Raw genomic sequence first — 14,134 nt, 5'->3', positions numbered from 1 at the left:
GTGGTAACAATATACAAAGGTCTATGGTGCACCTAGGTCAAAAGAGGCAAAAATTGCATCTAAATGTACTGGAAGATAAGCGGTTAATTGTTCATGAGTGTTAGATTGCAAATCTTGAGCTTTTTTTTAAAAATACAATGTTCTACTGCAACTGGGCTTTCTAAATGATAGTTGAAGTTGCTCAGAACAATGGAAGGATCATTATCAAGGGTGGTACGTGATATACCTTCTTTATTGGAAGTGGAGATTTAGGCAGAAAATTGTATGTGGTGTGGGGGAGAGGCGATAAAATCAAAGCAAATTTATTGTTATGTGCCCAGTTTTGTATTTGAATACACAAACCTCTCCTTCAAATCTTATTTGAAAACGTTTTGGGTTAATATCTATGTTCTTCTTACAAAGAACAGCTACCCTGCCTTTGGGTTTATGGGTTTATAAGCTTGAGCACCTCTCAATATCTAATAGTTAGTTGGTGATAGTTGGTAAAAATGTAATCTGAATTTCCCTGTACCCAAGAGTCAGCTAAGCATCAGAGGTCAAGACTTGGAAATTCACAGAGATAAGCATTTGAAGGATATATGTTGCCACTGACCGCACATTGTTCAACATAACCTTCAGATTGTATGTGAAGAATGGCAACGAAGAAGATGTTGTAGAATTAGGAGGCGAATAGAATGACATTTTTTTTTTACAGTGGAACAGTGTGGTATGAATTCTCAGAATCGTGAGACCTTTTGCTAGCATGAGAAAGCATATGAGATGGGGAAAACAACATATGTAATTCATTGACGCTAGAGATAAGAGGGTGAGCTACATCACCATCAGGATTCCTGATCCCTGCTAAAAGTTGGTCGGTTGGGCAGTATGTCGGGAGGTGGGTAGGAGAGAGTGGTAAGATTCTGCATGGCTCAGAGAAACAAGGTAAAATTAGTTTGCAATGACTGAGCTTTTCAAAAAAGTAGATTGCAAGAGCCAATGGTAAAAATTAGAACCAATTGCTCATCACTATTAGGATGACAAGCAGGTAATGGACTAGCCATGTACATCTAATTTGTTCGATCCTCAACCAATTTGATTTCACACCAGCTAGGTGAATAAATAGACTGTTGCGCCACAGCCAGGGCTAAACAGTCACTTCTGACTCGACAAATCGAGGGCTAGAACATGACAGCGCGAGTGCTGAAGCATGATAGCCGAATACAGCGAGCACAAAAAACGTGCAGGTTCCGCACTGCTTGAGGACAGGGGAGTGGGGAGTTGACAGTTCCGGAATTTCAGAATTCCCGAGCGATCGGGGTGCTAGGGCGGTGCTTATCGTCTATTTTTTTTTTTTAGATTTATACAGCGCGAACTCGACCCTAAGGTATTGGAGCGTTTCACATGAGCAGCAGTTGTGTTACACCAGGGCATATTCGTGTTTTGGTAGGCACGGGGAGATTAAGTGATTTGCCCGGAATCAGAGGCAGATGAGCACCCACCGAGGCTCGAACCTGCTTCCCAAGCTCCAAAGTCGGCAGTTCTGGCCGCACGGCCACATCCTATCCCAATTCTGGGTTAACGGGGTCAGTACTGGGAGAGCAGGGCTATAACAGGTAAGGGATGAAGTGCATCCGCAGAGCGGTGGGTGTGTCTCTCGGTGCGGCAGTGCCAGGTGTTCCCGGGATGTCTCCTGCTTGCAGAGTGCCCGCCTGCTGACGTCCTTGCCCGTACGCCAGTATCCTAGAAACACTGAATCAGCAACGCCAGCCAATCACAGCGCCAGGACCACCTAAACCCGCCCGCGGACCCTCCATGAGGGCGAGACCAGACATCCCTTCCGAGAGCGCAGACCGGAGAGGCGGCCACCCCGGCGTGCACAGGTGAGACGCAGGCGAAGCAGGCAGGGCATCCCGGAGGGAAGAAGAGCAAAGAGGCAGACTCAGGAGGAAGAGAAGCGAGAGGGAGAGAGGATGGGACACGTTGGGGGGAGTTAAAGAGGGAAGCTTCCGGAAATGACAAAAGAAACCGGAAAACACACTAGGGAGGAAGGGAGCTGCAGCAAGAGACTGTCGGGACCGTAAGGGAAAAGTCAGGATCGTAAAAGGCATCCTAGAAACGGACGGGCAGGCAAGGGTCGCAGAAAGAGGCAGTTTGAGGAGGAATAGGGCTACAAAGAGAGCAGGAGAGGCGGGCAGGGATCGGAAGAGATACAATAGTATTAAAATCAAGAGACGGGGAGAGCCAGACTTGGAGTGCAATAGGAAGAAGAAAGATATGGGAAGACAATGGGCGAAGTTGTGCAGGAAGAGGAGTGATTGGAAAGAACACGCTGAAGACATAGAGTGAAGAGATGCGCTAAGAGTCAGAAAGAGACCATCCGGGGATGCAGGCCAAGAGACAGGTAAGGTAAGAGTGATTGGTAAAGAACCAACTCGAAAAACGAGATTGGCTGTGAAGAAAGTTAACAGAACTGAAGGGGGATAATGAGATCGCTGAAGCATACGTCAGCAAGAAAAGGAGGGTTTGTGAAGAGAACATAACTCCAGAAAGAGCAAGAAACGATAGGGTGCGACGTACATGGTATATTGGCCAACATTTAACATGTAGTGTATGAATAGCCTTTCCAGTGTGTTGCAGTCTCGAGTCTACTAATTTAACAAACTATTCGATCCTGGAAAAACATACTATGTGCCTATGTCCACTGATCCTGAAGACATATCAGCGCTTTGAAGCAGCCTTAATCAGGGCCACTGGAATTATGTGGCAGGGAAGCACCAAATTTTGCGACAGGGTTGACTAAATTATGCTGCAAAAAAAGCCAAATAATGAAGAAAATGTTTTTTTTTTTTTTTTTACAGTATTCATTATTTTGTCATTTTTACACATGGTAATATTGTCTGGGCATATATGTCACCTCATTAGTACTAGTTATGTATAAATACATAAATATGCGACTGAACGATGACCAGCTAACTTTTATGAAGGGTCTTTCAATGCACATGAACACCTATCGCCACGTTTTTTGGTAACATTTGATCTGTTTGAGCTAGAAACATTTTTTTTGTTAAACCTGCAGATTATGCTACTGATGATAGATTATATGGAATATGTGACAAACCCTTAATTATGCAAAAAAACTGCAGCAGCAGAATCGCATAATTCCATTGACACTGGGCCAATGGATGAAATAAACACCCAGGCATACCCCCAGGAGAGGCCCCAGCATGGTATTCACTAACCCATTCAAGGCTGTTTATCTGCAAGCGACTGTATTTGCACCTCAAGTCAAGTCAAGTTTAAATTTGTATAGCGCACTACTCACCCAGAGGGTCTCAAGGCGCTTGAGGAAGGGGGGGAACTTTACTTATCGAATATACAAGTTTTTAGTTGTTTTCGAAAGGAGAGGTGGTTTTGTGTAAGGCGGAGATGGGTGGGGAGAGAATTCCAGGTCTTGGCCGCTAAGTAGGAGAAGGATCTTCCCCCCCATGGTGGATCTTTGGATGCGTGGAATTGCGGCGCGGGCTTGATTGGACGATCGTAGTTGGCGGGTGGGGGTGTAAAAGGACAGGCGCGTGTTGAGGTATTCGGGTCCTAGGTCGTAGAGGGCTTTGTGTGCGTGGGTGAGGAGACGGAACGTTATTCTCTTGTTGACGGGGAGCCAGTGGAGGTCTTTCAGGTGACCGGAGATGTGAGCTTGGCGGGGGATGTCTAGGATGAGTCTGGCTGAGGCGTTTTGGATGCGTTGGAGTTTTTTCTGTAGTTTGGCCGTGGTTCCGGCGTAAAGGGTGTTTCCTTAGTCCAGTCGGCTTGTGACCAGAGCATGGGTGACCGTCTTTCTGTGCCTGTTCCCGAAGCTGTATTTTGGAGAATCCCCTCTTGTGCTGGACCTATGCCTTCCTAACCACAGACAGGTACTTCCACACTTCATAAAGGTCTGAACGAGTGAGAGTTACTTGTCCTTTGAAAGTGGTGTAGAATCAAAATGCAGGACAGTGGGCATCCCACATTGCCTCATGCAGGTAGCAGAGCAGGAGCCATGAACGTGGAACAAACCTGAAAAATATGGGATGTTTGGCTACAACAGAGAGCATGGATAGGAAGTATAAAGAAGTAGACCAAGTCAGAATGAAAAAAGATGGGAAGAGTTTGGAGAAGAGTGAGAGATACAGGTGCATAGTTTGGGAGAGAGAGGAGAAAGTAGGGAAATCTTGACAGACTAAGGGAGGAAAGACATAGAAAACGAGTGAGAGAATGAGAACAAAGCTCTGCTCCAAATTAAGTATACAATATGACTTAATTCATAGTGAAAGTAGGTGCTGATGTTGCCATTTGAGTGCTGTAATCAATTTACAAAACTGCAGGAGTGTCAAAATCTTCATATTAATTGTCAATATGTCGACAACCCTCTGGAAACCCGGTTGCACGGTTCACCTTTTTTTCTATCTATAGATAGCCTTGAATGGATATTCTGCGATAGATGGGGAAAACTACCTCTTTCTTACATTATAAGGATATAGCTTGTCACTGAGGAGTTTCTTTATAATGTCATGGAAAATTAAGGAGACTTGCAATATCATTGTAACATACATCCGGGGGTACCTTATTCCGTATAATACATGATACACCACAGTCTTCGCACAGTCTTCCTAAAATCCTAGGGTTTGATCCTTAATATGAAAAAAAAGAATATGGTGGATGACATGAAAAATTAAAGCAGACTCTTTGGTACAAAATTAAATACACCAAAAAGCAGTTAATTATTTGTTATACAAACTAATTAGAAACAGTTTAATGTAAACCAGATAAAAAGGCTGTAGCTCAGAATGGATACCAGCGTGCGCAGATACTAGTTCTTTTCTGTTAAATAATGTAAAAAAATTAAGCAGGCTGCAATGATGCTCTATGACTTGCCCATCACCCTTGGCTGTGGCAGCAGGCATTATGACATCACAACCCGACTTTAATAACAAAGTATTAGACAGGTTTATATACTCGATCTGCAGGCTTCCATGTCTTATGTGCACTTTCAGTGGAAGTGCACGTTACTAGACGCAAAATCAGTCCATTTCATATATAATAAAATAAGTAATTATTAACTTCAAAGATTAGAATAAATACTTCTTTCGAATTCCAAACTTGTGTTCTTTTAACAGTTTTCATTAATAGCAGAAGTCACCACGTTTTAACCCATGTTTTGTAATTTCTTCAGGCCTGAAACAAATCAATAACAAAGAAAAAAAATCCCATGTATAAGGAAACAAACATTAAATTACAAATATGTAGTTGAAAAACATCTTGAATCCATATAGATCTTCATTAGCTTGCAGCCAAGCTGTGGAACTCCCTCTGATTGCAGCTGAGGCAATCCTTGTCAGAATCGCTGTTTCGGAAAAATCTAAAAACTTGGCTTTTCAGATAGGTTGTTCCTTGCGTCCGCTAAATCTTAAGCTGCATCTGACCTCTTAGTGCTAAGGCACTCCTTTCAGGAGTAGCTATGCTCTTTATAAATCAAATTTCATTATAGGGACTATGCAAAACATTGATATGTAAACCATAATAATAAATATATCTGCAATGCAGTCAAGTGAATTGTGAAAAAGATATTTTTACGGTCACACATAAGCAATATCAAGTTAAACAAGCATTTACAATGCAATGGTTTCGCCTTTTGAAAATTTTGAGCTATTGGCATTGTAAATGACAACATTTGTATTTGTGTGTTGGTTTTTGAAAATAAATAAATAAATGGCATTGTCATTTACAATGCCAATAGCTTAATCTCTTGCAAATGGGGCAGGGCCATGACGAAGTTGTTGCTTTTGAGTAACTACACTGATTTTCAAGAAAATGATATAATGTTACACTTAATTACATAAAATAGGGACCCGCCATTTAACGCTTTATTTTTAGCCCAAAATGATTCCAGTGCAGTACACAATAGTCAAAATAGCTGCTGACGCTCTGGTGGGGCCGGCCTATCCGGAACTTGGGGGTAGCTGGAATTCCTGGTCCAGCGCTCCAGCTTCGGGGATGGGGTGGAGCACACACCTGTGCGAGAAGAGTCCACAAGTAACCAGCCTTGGCTTCTCTCAGGCCCGCTAAGCAGGGCGAAAGAACAAAAAATCCGTGGTAATAGTGAAATGCAACTGCTATGGACACTACTGCTGCCAATCGTGCAACTGTTAGTCGGGGACTGTCCGTGCCCACTGCAGTCCACAGCAAGCCACAGCCAAACCCACTTCTACGCACAGCTGCTCTGGGTCGAAAGGAGTTGATCACGGCAAAATACAGATGCTTCTTGGAAGAGGAATACAACACAACCTCCGACTACAGCTGCACACGGCAGAGCCACTTCCCTGATATACCAGTCTTCGGAGAATGGAATTGACACTAAATAATGCAGCTTCCCATTGTCGGAGGTGACTTCCAACTTGAGAATACCAGGGCCAACGCAAAGGAACCCAGCTGTCTACTGCTGCTGAATGAAGCACACACCTGCCCTCGAAATAACAGGCTCTGGGCGCAAATACAAAACTGTCAGCAGGAAAGCTAATCTACCCGTCGGATGATGGGACTGTCAACATGAGGATGAGTCTCTGGGCTGGAGAATGACGATGCTTACTGGGGAACAAGACCTGGGCTGCAGCACACGGCTGGCTCCTGGAAACAACATCCGCCACGTGAAGCACTCAGCCCACTGTAGGATAATGGATTAGTCTGTTGCCTGATACAGTCGCCCAATGGCGATCACAGCTCCCCACCGACGAGAGCTTCTGCCAACCGGAGAATAGGGCTCGCCGCTGTAGATCACAGCAGCCAGTTGAACACCATGACTGCTCACCGGAGACTAGATTTCCGCTGCCCAATCCAGGTGTCACTGGAAAGCACAGCTGCCCAAGAGCCCAGCTATCGGCCAATGAACCCAACTATTCACTTGGCGAAAAGCTCCGCGCAATGATCAAAGTTTCAGCGACATCAAAGAGTCGATTAAGTGAGTTTCTCTTTAAAAAATATATTCCCAGGCAGCAGTGGGGCCGACAGAAAAAGCTTTCTCAAACTATCTTCCGTTGGACTGCTCGTCCCCTCCTCCGTACGGCTTTTCGGGTGTGACTGAGGTTTCACAGAGCCTGATGTTTTTCAGATGTACGGAAAAGCTGCATTCTCAGCTTACCCTTCCTGGGGAAAAAATAATTTTTTCGGAGTTCAGCGTTTTTTTCACCTCCCGTACGACTTCTCCCTTTCTCAGTTGGACGAAGTAGCTCTCTGGCACTTCAAAGACACAGCCTGGCATGTACGGGGAGGTGGGAGGGGGGCGCAGAAAGAAATGAAATCTGCAGCCCCCCGGGAGACCGGCTAGCTTATTAAAGGGCTGTAATTACGAGGCAACGCGTTTGTACTGGGCCTGGCGGTTCGCAGGCCCCTTTACCCACTCCACCCGCCGACAGCACTACGACTAGACACTCTGATTAAGAAACTATCGGCCAGAATTTGATTGAGCCCAGCTAGCTTTTCTTGAGTGGTCTAATTACGCCTTCCTCACCTCTTTGCAATACCCCCAAATTCCACAAGATGCGTGGCAATGAGGTGATCTGGTGACTCAGGGCCATTTTCTTACCCCCATGTTCCCGACATCATTTGTATGTTTAAATTGGAGAGGCAGAGACATATTTTAGAAAAAAATGACCCATCCTCGATACATTTTTATTCTGTTTCTGCATCGTTTGCTCCAGGCCACAAGCAGAGAAACTGGAGAAATAAAACAAACACGGGTCTGTTTCTTGGGAAGGTAACCAAAGCCTGTTAAGTTTCAAAACAATAAAGGAAAACACGGAATTGAACTGAACCACAGGAAGCAAAAAGATCCTTCTTTTTAACAGAGGAGAAAAGTGCATTTTAAAAGACCGAAATAAAATGGACTTTGATAGATTGGTGGGTGTAGGGCCTGCTTGGGATATCTGCGAATACGTGTACTCAGCTTTCACCCATAGCAGATATTACGAGTACTGTTACGTTGGGTGACAAAAGCAAGAATCGTTAAGGCGCAAAGACGCAGTTCCGTTAGTGCTTAGCTATGTAAATATTTAAGGCTGTGCTTCGAGACAACATTATTATTTTTTGAATGACAAAAGGGTTTACCTTTTTAACTCCAGTAGATAAATCCTGCCTATATTACAATTCGTGTAACAATCACACTTGTGTTTATTTTATTTGTTATTACAGAGTCGTTATCCAACGCGATTGAGGGAAGGTTTAATTAAAAGTGCACCCTTTTTGCTCCAAATATTTTATTATAAACTGTGCACTTTGAAGAGTATTTTGGATCACAATCTAAAGCTGCTTAAAACGTCAAGTTGTGCTCGTTGGTGTGTTTTTTGCGCTGTCTTTAACGCCATTAAGGTGGAGAGTATGATGAACGGCGTCGAAGGGCCACCACAGGAGGAATGCAGAACCCATGATGGAAGCGAGCGCAGGTCTCGAGCTGAACCTCCAGCCCTGATCCGGGGAAGGGAAATGCTATCAAAGGGGCTCCGGATTGGATCCAGATGTGCTCCCCAGACTTGTTCCTTGCATCTAATTAAGGAGCTGGGCTGAAAGAGACCTTTCCGTCATTACCCCTCCCCCACGCCACCTCCCTGGTACCGGCGCCCATCTTGGTGTCAGTACTCTTAAGCAGCAGGCGCGTGTCTGACGGAACAATTCACCCATCCCGCCATCTCTCTGCATTCCCGAAAACACAGGCTATTCAATGCCCGGCATTTCTTCTCTTTGCCCGAGACACAAAATAAACAAGGGGATACATGGAATCATCAAACGATATCGGCGAAGCTCATTAACTTCTTGTTGTGAAGCAGTTTCTAAGTAAACGTCTTTGCATGACTTTGCCCAACAAGCCTTAAATCTCAGCTGCGACGAAGCAGGGGGATACGAATAAATCAACCCTCCTCCCCCCAACACACACACTCATAACACAGTCAGAACCCCACTCTATTTCTCAGAAAAAATATTCTTTTACGGTTCACCATGAGATTCGGGCTCGCACATCACAATGTCCTAGGGTTTCACATCGGCCAGCGGCCTCAGTGCGCAGCGTCTGCAACACAACCGGTGCTCATGTAAAGCACCCGGATAGCTTTGGGCGAGTTCGCGCTATATAAAACAAAAGAAAGAAACGAGATAAACCAGGTCAATTTCAGATTCGGGGGCGTGTTTTTTGCCCTCTCCCCTTCCCATTGGCTGGAAGGTAAAATTCCAGCCAATGGGAAGAGGAGAAGGCGTGACTTAAAAAAAGACACGGAAACGCCCCCGAATCGCGTCAAGGCGGGCCCTGAACTCAGTGACGCTCCTCTCCTCCAATGGCTGGCCAGCATTTACGAGGCCAGCCAATGGAGAAGAGGGCGGTGTTCAGGCCCCCATATTACTAACAAAAGATTTCGGCTCCGCGCACCCACTGCTTACGCAGTGGGACGGTAGCCGAAACCTAAAAATAGGTGGTGTATATGACAAAACAGAAAGGAGATAAGTTAATCACGCAAATGCCTATTTCTCGTAGCTATATAATAACGCATATATTATTCATTATCCATGATTCCAATCAATCATATCGGCAGTGAATGTATATTGAGACTATTATTCGTTTCTACAGCAAAAAATAGATACCTGTTTCATAAAAACAAACCACTCGCCTTTGTATTCATATTGTACATCATCCAAAATGTATCTAGATAGAACAACTTATTCTTTGCTGTAACATCTGTAACAATAGTATGCATATATTAGGAAGCTTCATGTTAAAAGTGACTCCATAATACTCTGATGAGAGCATGTTTCGTGAGGGTATAATAGCACCATTTCAACAGAGAAGCAGAGGAACACACACTGTTATGATAGTGAAATTCAATATTCGTCTGTACCACAAGAGCACTTGACATGTATTTAGTGATCATGGTTCAAAACCTTTTCCTTTACATGGAACACTGCACGTATTCATGCCGGAACACAGGAGAGAGGATATCTTGAAGAGGTTGGTGCATGTGAGAATGGTGCCAACAAATGTAGATCACTTGGGCCCACAGCTATTGAGCCACTATGCGAGTGTTTTCACTCTGGATTCAGCCTTCTAGTTGAGACCCACTGAACTCTGGTAAACTCTGTGCTTCATGCATCTGAGAACCAATGATGGGCCTGGTTCACTAATATTTGTGAGTAGCGTGAGTGACCAAATAAATCCGAGAGTACTTATTCCGAGATCCTTAATAAAAGAATCCGAATTTAGGAACATTTATTGTTTGTTTATATTGCTTAGATCGGCCAGAACCGCAGATTTTTGTGGAGTTTTAGGCTTAGGGCTCGTGTAGGGACCAGGGTTATATTGGAGGTGGCCTGATGAAATGTATAGAACACAAACAAATATATGTGTGTGGCTCTTTCAGTAACGTTTTGTATGACCTTTCCCACCCAGCAAATACACACAAATTACCGTTCTCAAAAGAGCGACATAGTGTCTCAATTATGTTTCATCAGTTGTTCTGGGATTCAGGTGATGGGCTTTGTTACCAGGGAGAATTTTTCGCCACTAGGAAAAATGTTTTTACATAAATGCCCAGTTTTATTGCACGCACTTACTCGTACTCTATGGTCAATCCTCAAAAGTAGTGTAGAGGAACTATTTGGTATTATGAAGTTTTTGGGCACAGTGGTATAAATGAAAACTTACAATTTGCAAAGTTTTTCACTTCCAGATCATTTGTATGAATCCCTAGAAATGTCAAAATCTATTCAAATTATTGGTGTGCCTGTACAGCAATTGTTTGAGTGGTGTGTGGAGGTTTCGCCTCCCAGCCAGCGTGGGCTTTCTGGGTTATGTAAGACATATTGGTGGTTTACCGAAAAGTTACAAAAAATTTCTGAGCTCATCCATTGCTTATCATTTACTGGCTTTATTGCCACTCTCAGTTTCTTGCTTCTTATTAAGTGACTTGTCTTCCCCTCCTTCTCTTTGGACCTCCCCTAGAACAAATCTTCGTCACCATTCTTTTGATCTCGGTGTCATGTATCTTTTCACTGCAAATTTATAGAACTACTTTTGATTTATCTTTCGCCACTCAAAGGTGCATGTGTTTTCTAGCTTTCTCCCTGGGGTACTGTTTCCGTCCCCCCCCCCAAAAAAAACCCACCTCCCCTGTGTTTCTCTGTCTCTGTTGTGTGTTGCTCTCTGTGTGTGCTCTGTCCCCACTCTCTATGGTACTTTCTCTATTGTGTGCTGCTCTCTCTATTGCTAGGCTAACCACCCCCCCAAGTCCCTGTGCTGCTGCATTCCTCCCTGGTGTGCTGCTTTGTCTTCCCCGCCAGGCTTTTTAATTCTGCCCCACTGCTCCCCTCCCCACAGCCCTCCTGGGTATTTCTGAATTTTTTGGTGCATTTTGTTTTTGTTTTTTATGGCCCCACATTTGCCATATTCTTTTGAATGTCAAAAGCACTTTATCACAAACTTTAAATTTGCCCGTCGAAGTGGTGCCTGCTAACTTTGATCAGTCAATTAAAGAAAAAACAGGAAAATGTTGCCTGCATGATGACACCGCATGCCTATAGATTGATGCACCCAGCAACTGCAGTCGCATTATCACACTTTTGGATTTCTTTTTGTTTTTTTTGCAAATGCTCTGCAGAATTGGCAAAAAGCACTTTGCTTTTTTTGCACGTTGCACAGCATACAGCGTACAGCATTGACAAAGCCAGTAGGTCCAAAAGATGAGACCTGTTGGCTTTGCCAATGGTGGGTTCTTGAGGTTTCTTAGTCTTTTCCCTTACTCATTGAAGATTGTTCTCTGTTCACACCTTCATCAGAGATCGCCTCCATTTTACACTACATATATTTGTCCCCAAAACATGTTCTTTCTCCAACATCCTCATGGCCAGAGTGATCATTAACGCATCTCTTGAAACTGGAGAATTCACCAATGATTTCAGACATACATCAAACCAATCCGGAAGAAGCAAAGACCACCCTGGGCCCGCGAATTGCAGACCTATATATATATTCATTCATTTCTGGGCAAACAAATTAAAATTAGTCACTCATACTTGGGATTTAATCTTCCTCTCGGACAGACAGGCAGGCAGGCTTCCAACCAGAAAAACAATAAATCAGATTTATTGCTGTCTTGGACAACCTCAAGAATACTGGTAATTTCAGGACCCTGATACACATTATAGTGCTTCTCGACTTCAACAGTTGTATAAAGAGCTATATAAATTATATAACCGGAGTAGACCCGTAGTCAAGATCACAAAAAGGGATTTTGGGCCCGTTTGTCATTGATAAGTTCCGCACGTTTTTTTCCATCTAAAAATAAAGTAAAGCACCCCATTCCGCTCACTTTCATCTGATCTTTGCAAGGTCTGTTTTTTTGGTCTATGGATAGTGCTATACTCTGCAGATCTCTCACAATCTCCAATTGTTAACAAAAACCTTAACAACATACTTATTATTACCATCTAATCAGGATGTTCGTCTGTACAAGGGCCTGGACAGAGCAATGGTCTGCGCCTTTGCTTATGCACATTTCCCTGGACATCTGATCCTTGGCGTAGTGGGCCAGTGCTTCGGTCTCCTAAAAATGCTCAGGAAGTTCCTGCCATTACTATCTCTTGCCCACAGAAGAACCACTGTTCAAGCGTTGATAGGCTCTCGCTTGGATTACGCCAATGTGCTCTATCTTGGCCTCCCGGAATTCCTTCTATCATGTTTGCAAACAGTGCAAAACTCAGCTGTGCGAGCTATTTTCGGTCTTCATCGGAGATCCAGTGCAAGAGACCTTTTAAAGGCCTTCCATTGGCTTCCAATTCGGAAACGTATCATCTTCATAACTTACTCTGGCCTTTAAGGCACTGCATGGCATAGGTGCCAAATACATTAGGAAAAGATTGGACTTTTATCTTCCATCTCGGTCGCTCAGGTCGTCTTCCCAGGCCTTGGCTTATGTCCCGGTAATCAGACGAGCTCGTATTGGAGGTCGCTCCTTCAAACGTTTGGCGTCACAACTGTGGAATGCCTTGCCTTTATCTTTGAGGAAGAATGGCAATCTCAACCTTTAGGAAGGACCTCAAGACATGGCTTTTTGTACAGTAAGCGTGCCATCCTTTCCTGCTCCGTGCCTCTTTGGGTTATTAGCGCCGGGACACTCTTTTGAGTAGCTCAGCCCTATATAAAACTTATATTAACACAACATAACATATGAGGCTACACCACGGCACAGAAAGCTGTATCTGGGCAGACAGAGCTGTAGCTGGGCACACACAGCTGTTATTCAGCTCATAAGGCCGTACTTTGCTCTATTGGGACTATTCCAGGATTTTATCAGCAGTTCACAATCTCAAGGTTGGACTCCTAGTTGTTCATCAGCAGTTAATCCTGGGGACCCTTTGTGCTTCTACATTATAGGATGGAAAAGCGATGAATAAACTGTGGTTACAGATTCTGGTCTGAACTTCTATAGTTAAATACTGCTCAACAATGTTTGTAGTGCTGATCATATCTGTAGTCAGGGCGTTACTTTCAGGTGTGGAACATGTACAGGGTAAGGTTAAAAAAAAATAGCTACAGCAGTGTTGTTGTTGTGTTTTTTTTTCTTCATAGCAACATAGCAAAATCATTGACGACTCCACCCAAACTTCACATAATTTGTGCAAAGCTGCATATGACACATGTGGCTCTCTCCATATAATGTAAGATTATGCTTTGATTAGAGCCCCTGACTATCAAGAAGGATAAACAGCCCTTCTCCATTAAAACCCTCTTAACAATTTGGCCACCCTACCTTGTGCTGCAAAAGGAAAAAGGAAAAAAAAGAATTCCGCCCAACCCCCCTTATTTTTCAAAAAGGCCTTTGGTGGCGTAGTTCATTGCAAGATTTCAATTTCTACAGTGGTATTCATTGTGATAGTTGTAAAGCTGTCCTTCAAAGAGCATTAGAGAAAGGGATAACGGATTTAGGGCCTCATGTAGAAAGTGATTTCCCAAATCTAAGGGTGCAGGACTGATAAAAACACTTTTTGAAATGTATTAAATACTATAAACAATTTGGAAAGCATTTACAGGCGTTAAATACGTTTAGGAAACAACAAGAAATAGGTATTTGGAAAGGGGATGTTTTGG

General features: G+C 43.6%; 1 protein-coding gene across 3 annotated transcripts in view; it reads left to right on the top strand.

Moving 5' to 3' along the window:
- The first annotated feature begins 1,681 nt into the window (after positions 1-1,681).
- Positions 1,682-14,134, top strand: part of LOC147733174 (uncharacterized) — a 95,173-nt gene continuing 82,720 nt past the window's right edge. Inside the window, exon 1 of one of the 3 annotated variants that reach the window (XM_086957717.1) lies at positions 1,682-1,859. The gene's annotated coding sequence lies outside the window, so the exon portion shown is untranslated. Of the gene's footprint in view, positions 1,860-2,012; positions 2,386-14,134 lie in introns of those variants that run through there. The other 2 variants (XM_086957716.1, XM_086957718.1) reach the window with 2 other exon arrangements.

The sequence above is a fragment of the Lissotriton vulgaris genome, chromosome 2_1 (assembly GCF_964263255.1).
Source record: "Lissotriton vulgaris chromosome 2_1, aLisVul1.2, whole genome shotgun sequence".
NCBI lineage: Eukaryota > Metazoa > Chordata > Amphibia > Caudata > Salamandridae > Lissotriton > Lissotriton vulgaris.
This window is presented reverse-complemented; position numbering and strand designations above follow the sequence as displayed.